Here is a 6,000-nt window from a genome sequence, read left to right on the forward strand (position 1 = left end):
AAAACAAAAAGGACCACTGGACAAGGCTCCGAAGACTGCGCCAGTGTCTTCTTCCTGTGGTCTTCATTGCCTTGTGCTGCTGTCTTCTGCGCTGCCTTAAAAAAAAATTCAGGAACACTTCCGATATCGGGAAAATGGGGGCAAGCGAAGCAGCTTGGCGGTGCGTGGCTGACGTTCTTACTTTCTTTCTTTCTTTCTTTTTCTTCTTTTCTTTCTTCTTTCTTTCTTTCTTTTTACTTTCATTTCTTTCTTTCTCCATTTTCCTTCTTCGATTTTCCTTTCTTTCTTCTTTCTTTATTCTGTCTTTCTTCTGTAGAAGTGCGTTTTCCCCACTTGTTCAGCCTGCTTGCGGCTATGAGATGTCCCGCATCGTGACTGGCTAAAATTTTATTAACGAAAATTTCTTTATCTTGAGACGTTATTTGTGAATACAGGCCCGTGGATCTTTACGTACAGCCAGCTGGAACACTAATGGGGCAATTTTTGGTTAAAGTATCCCACGACAGAAATTATTTCCTTTTTGCCTGTAAAGCGTGCTCTGCCTTTCTATAATACTGTGTAAGGAGAAGCTAGCTTTACAGGTTAGGCGTGAGAAGGCAAGTCTTTCATCATAATAACAGAGCAGATAGATAACATTCACGTGAGAATGCCAAAGTACTCAACGTGTCTTCACGAGCACCTGAATACCAAAAGTATTGCTTTTTTGATAATCAGTGAGAGAATGGAACTTTTCTTTGTGAAGTTCGCTCAAGGAGCTTTGTCAGAAGAATCAATCTTTAAAGGTCACATGTCAACCGGCACATCATACATGATTAGAAAGTATTATAGCTGAAACCCTATGAGAAAAATGAAAGCAATCAGCGTGTACATACGGGTACCTAAATATAAAAAAAAGGCTCGTTTTATATTCAGTGATACAATGACTCCGTTCTTTCTAAAGCGCGCTTTACCTTTGACCTTGTGAGAAGAAGCGTGCGTTAACAGTGGCGCGTCACGAGCCAAGGCCTATGCTATTAACAACGGTTATTACCAAACTCGCGTTAGAAAACAAACTATTCAAGTGTGGTACCTAACATGGTCGTTGTTTCATAATACGAAAAAGTATACTTTTGCCTGTAAAGCGTGCTCTGCCTCTCTAAGTGGCTAATGTGAGCAGAAGCTGGCTTTAAAGGCTACGCATGAAGAGTCTGATATACATAGTTACCGCACGGAAAACAGTGGAATCAATGTATATGAACGAGTACGTAAACATCGATATTAGTTAGTATTTTTAGAGTTTTAGACAATTTTAAGCCTTTAGCGAGGAGGAACAGCAGATATTCAATTGCTGTATTAGCCCGCTATCTAGTACCTACGCCCGCTAGCGTAACAGCGGGCGCGGGTTTGTTCTCAATGCAGCCTTTATTTACTTCTGTTTCGTAGTTTCGCTTCGAGCTCTTTGCAGCTGTTTTTTGCTAATTAATACAGATTAACTATCATCAAGCCGGTGCGCTTAACATTTCATTCGTACTGTCGACCAATTCTTGTCCGCTCCAATGATATCTCACGTGCTTCCTTACGTTCTCAGATGATTATTCAAGGCTTTTTTGGGGTGTGCCTCCTTTTTATTTAAGAAACCTCCCTCTGTAGGTGACGATACAAAAAATCGTGGGTGCCACCTTCTGAGCGAGGCTTATTCACATGCATTTCTGGCTCTTCTGAAAGGCCTTAAACCATCCTTAAGGCCCGCTTCACATGACTCAAAACAGAGCGATTTTCAGGCTGCGAATTCGCTCGCAGCGAAAAAAAAAACGGCCGATCGCTCTTGCCGCAGCGGTCAGCGGCGAGCGACCAACATGTGGAAACTTTTCGCTCTGTTCGCAGCGGTGGAGCGATTTTCAGTCGAGACCCGTCGAAATTGCGCCGACCCGGCCGAGCCGTCGAAATTGCGCCAACTAGTTTGTTTTGGCTATGGCCGTTGTTGCGTATTATCAACTGAATTTAGATTGGAAAGTGTTTTTAAATGACAAAACACGCGTGCTCTTCGCTACCGGTGATGAAGAGTTAAGAATATCATAACGCACAGATTGTTACATTACATTCGAAAATTATGCAGTGTCTGCCACAAACAACGGCAGCAAGCAGCTTTGCGCGCCGCGCCAGTCGCAGAGCATTCGCAGTCCTCGTGAAAACTAAACCGCCATTAGCGGCAGTTGCGAACAGAGCGAATAGAGGGAATAGAGCGAACCAAGCGACTTTTTTCGCTGCAATCATGGCATGTGAAAAAGCCTCTAGTCAGATTGTCTGCAACGCTAAGTAGGCACTGTGGTTTACTTTGGGCGTCGGATAAGCAAGGCCGGTGCCGCAACGCGAACATCATCACAGGAAAATGCGAGATGTGCAAACGGGACCCCTCTCACACCGACCCCGGAGCGAAAAAATATTGGAGGATTCATTGAGCTTCGTCTGAGAAGCTCAACTGTCTAAGTTATGAAGAGGCTTCGCCTGAGAACATCCACCGAGAAAAAAGAAAGAACAAACAACAAATGGCTTTCTCATTTGAGTCGTCGTAGGCGATGGCATAAGGGGCCCTGCAAGTTTTTGCCAGTATTATGGGGACCACGATCGTTGGCGCCTATACCCCACTCTCACACTCCCTGGCCAGCGGTCAATTCGTACCACCGCCGTAGCAAGTGAAGTTCACTCATCTCTTCCAGAATGTGATTCTCGAGCAATTTTTCCACATCACTGGACCTCCATCTCTGTTCCTCTTCGTCGGCATGGTGTGACAGACTAGCATTCGCTGATTCGCGTAGGCAAAATCTTTCAAAATGTTGTTCTTTGGTGTATCCGTCGACCAGTGTCCTGAGCTCCTCACTGCTTCACCAAAAGGAATGCGGGTGTGCTGCTTACGGTCTTCTCTGCCGTTCTGGCGTGAATACCGCTCAAGGGGTACCGTAAGACAGGCACGTAGGCAAAGGGGGGGGGGCGCCCCCCCCCCCCCCGAAATTTTTCCAGCCTTCTATATTCCCAGGCAACTTTTTTTTGTTTTTGCCATGGAAAGACTTTCTTTCGAACATTAGGCCTTGCCCCCCCCCCCGAAAAAATCCTGGCTACGTGCCTGCCGCAAGAGCACATGTTCCTTGTTCAGGAACCATTCGTAACATGGCTATCGCCGACGGTACCTTCATGTCGGGACATCTGGCAAACTCAGCCCTGCAGAAGTACTCGAAAGTTAAAAAAAAAAATCACACCATCTCCCGCTAAAGGGAAGCATGAGGCGATGCGAAGCAGCGATTCGGCATGTAGAGCCCGCATTTCAGAGGGGAAGGAGAGAGGGGAAGGAGAGAGGGGAGTGGAGAAGGGGAAGAGGGGAGTGGAGAGGAAGTGTGTGGAGAGGGTCTGCGCATGCGCAGTAAGGGCGGCCACGCCGCACACCACCGGTTTGAACTCCGCCATAAGATGCTTCGCATCTAAAACTGGAGCAGCTACGCACTGGTGATACGAAAAATGAGAAAGTGGCCGAGCGGGTGGCGTTTCTCTCTTCCTTTCCGTCCTCCTCCTCCCCACTTCCCGTTCCCACCCCTTGCTATACTATTCTATACATGGCTATGCTTGTTGTCTCTTTCTATCTCTTTTTTGTGTCTGTTTCCTTCTTTCTCTTGCTCTATCTGTCTGTTCTTTCTCTGTCTTTCCATCTTTTTCTCTTTCTTTCTCTTTGTTCCTCTTTCATTCAATCTCTTTCTCTCTCTGTACTCGTCCTCTCGCCCATCAGAGTTATTGCACCTCACTCCGGACAAAGTGGCGTACGAATTCTGGGAGCGCAGCAGATGATGAAGAAGAGGGCGCAGAGTTCGCATGCCGGTTCATCATGATAATTTTTTTCTTTTTCTGGTGTCGCCACACAGCATAACGAAAAGCTTAACAGCTCGGCGGTAAAATGCTTTTGGTTAACTTTCGGTGCCTTCTGTTTAGAGCCACAGTTTGACTAATAACAGTACTATGTATTCCACTGATTGAGAGCTGCGTGCAGCTGCCCTTCACGTCAGCGGCACCACTGAATAGCCAGGAATGCGTCTTTAGAAAAATGGTTGACGCTTCAGAGTGCTATGTCCTCTACTATGGGATAGCGGTAAGAAGCCGCCTCCCCCCCCCCCCCCCCCCCCCCCCCCCGGAGATGTGTTCTTGTAAACTACAATACTGCCACGCGCGCATCTTTTTTTCTACTTTCACGTAACCGACCCGTTACACTTCCAACCCCTGCGTTGAGCGGGTGACACGAGAATGTCGAACGTCCGCGATTATTTTAGATTGTTCTGATAAGCTTGAGCGCGCAACGCGAGCAGTAGAGTTTATCCTGGAACTCACGCGGCCACCAAGGATAAGCCTGGAATCTTCGATGCCACATGTGTAAATGCCTACGCGCCTTACCGCTGATCAGATTACTCGACGGCTGACAACTGTTCTTGCCGCGATCAGTGTACAGCGTGAGGTGCTTGTACTTTGACCGATCATTTTCCGGGCACAAGTTCGCCCAATAAAAAGTATCGTATTTCCCAGTCTTGCTGGAGCCTTCTTGACCGTCACAACCGCGTGACAATATCCACGGTGGGAAGTTTATTGGGTACCGGTAACATTAGTTGAGGTGACCATAACAGCACCGGTCCCTAAAAAGCCATGAAAATGACACGTACAGACTGGAAGACAAAGCTAAGATCTATCCTACCTGTCCTGAACGAAAAAGGAAACGATTTGTATTAGTGCTTGTTCGACTATGAAAGGGTTCTGCGCAACTGTCCTTGATTTAAAACCGTGTTTAGATAAACACTGACGATTCAGAGTGCGGTCTACTCTACTGTGGGACAGCTATAAGCCGCCCGTATATCGATGCAAGTAAAAAAGTTGTTGGGCAAGAAATAAAGATGTTCAGCGTAGGCGACGTGTACATTAACATTGTCGTCTACTGCCTTTCTTCACAACCTCAGGAATAGCGCTGGACGTTTGTGGAATTTCTACGAAAAGTGTGTCTTATCGAATTAAATGTTTTCTATAGAACCCATTAGTTCGTGAGTAATATGTCAGGATCAGATGTTTTTTTAACCTGATATATTTACTACAGGCGTGAACAAAGCTTGCCTGCAAATTAGTGTGGCGAGAAATTGGGCTCTTCGTATAGGCGTTCAGAGTGACAGTGGAGCACCAGCTACCGAATTCTCTTTATTATCCCCTTGAAGGAGCATGATAGTAAGATCACGCCCGCTCGATAAGGTAAGATATTTCTGTGCACACAAAGTGGTCAGAATCACTACAGCGTTTTAACTGCGGAGCAGTATAAGGGACCGCCCTGCCGTCATCTCACGCCTCGCGTTGGTGTCACGCAGGTCGCACATTTGATACACATAAGCCGAGCAGGCTGTACGTTTGGAACGCCAGCGCGCACTTGCTCTTGAACGCCAGCGTCGCCGAAGGGTTACTCTGTCTGTCCGAGACAGCGAAACACCAGCGTCGGGAGTTAGACACACCGCACATGGAGCAGAAAACAGTAGAAAAATAGTGGAAAGGAGACTATACAACAGAGAATAGATAATCGCAAAACAAATCAGATTATCACAAGAAAACAAGAGAAAAGGATGCAAAATATTTCTGCATCATTTTAGACTGACGCAAATCCTCCGTTGACGCTCCCGTTGACACAGTCGCACGAAACGAACAGAACAGAGCACAAAAGAGCAGACAAACACAAGAACACAAAAGAGAAGATAAACGCAACACAAACACAAGGGAAACGCAATAATGATATCTCGGGTTTAACGTCCCAAAACCACGATATGATTATGAGAGACGCCGTAGTGGAGGCCTCCGGAAATTTCGACCACCTGGGGTTCTTTTACGTGCACCTAAATCTATGTACGCGGGCCTCAAGCATTATCGCCTCCACCGAAAATGCAGCCGCCGCGGCCGGGATTCGATCCCGCGACCTTCGGGTCAGCAGTCGAGCGCCATAACCACTAGACCACCGTG

Source organism: Rhipicephalus sanguineus, chromosome 6, assembly GCF_013339695.2.
Source record: "Rhipicephalus sanguineus isolate Rsan-2018 chromosome 6, BIME_Rsan_1.4, whole genome shotgun sequence".
In the NCBI taxonomy this organism is placed as follows: domain Eukaryota; kingdom Metazoa; phylum Arthropoda; class Arachnida; order Ixodida; family Ixodidae; genus Rhipicephalus; species Rhipicephalus sanguineus.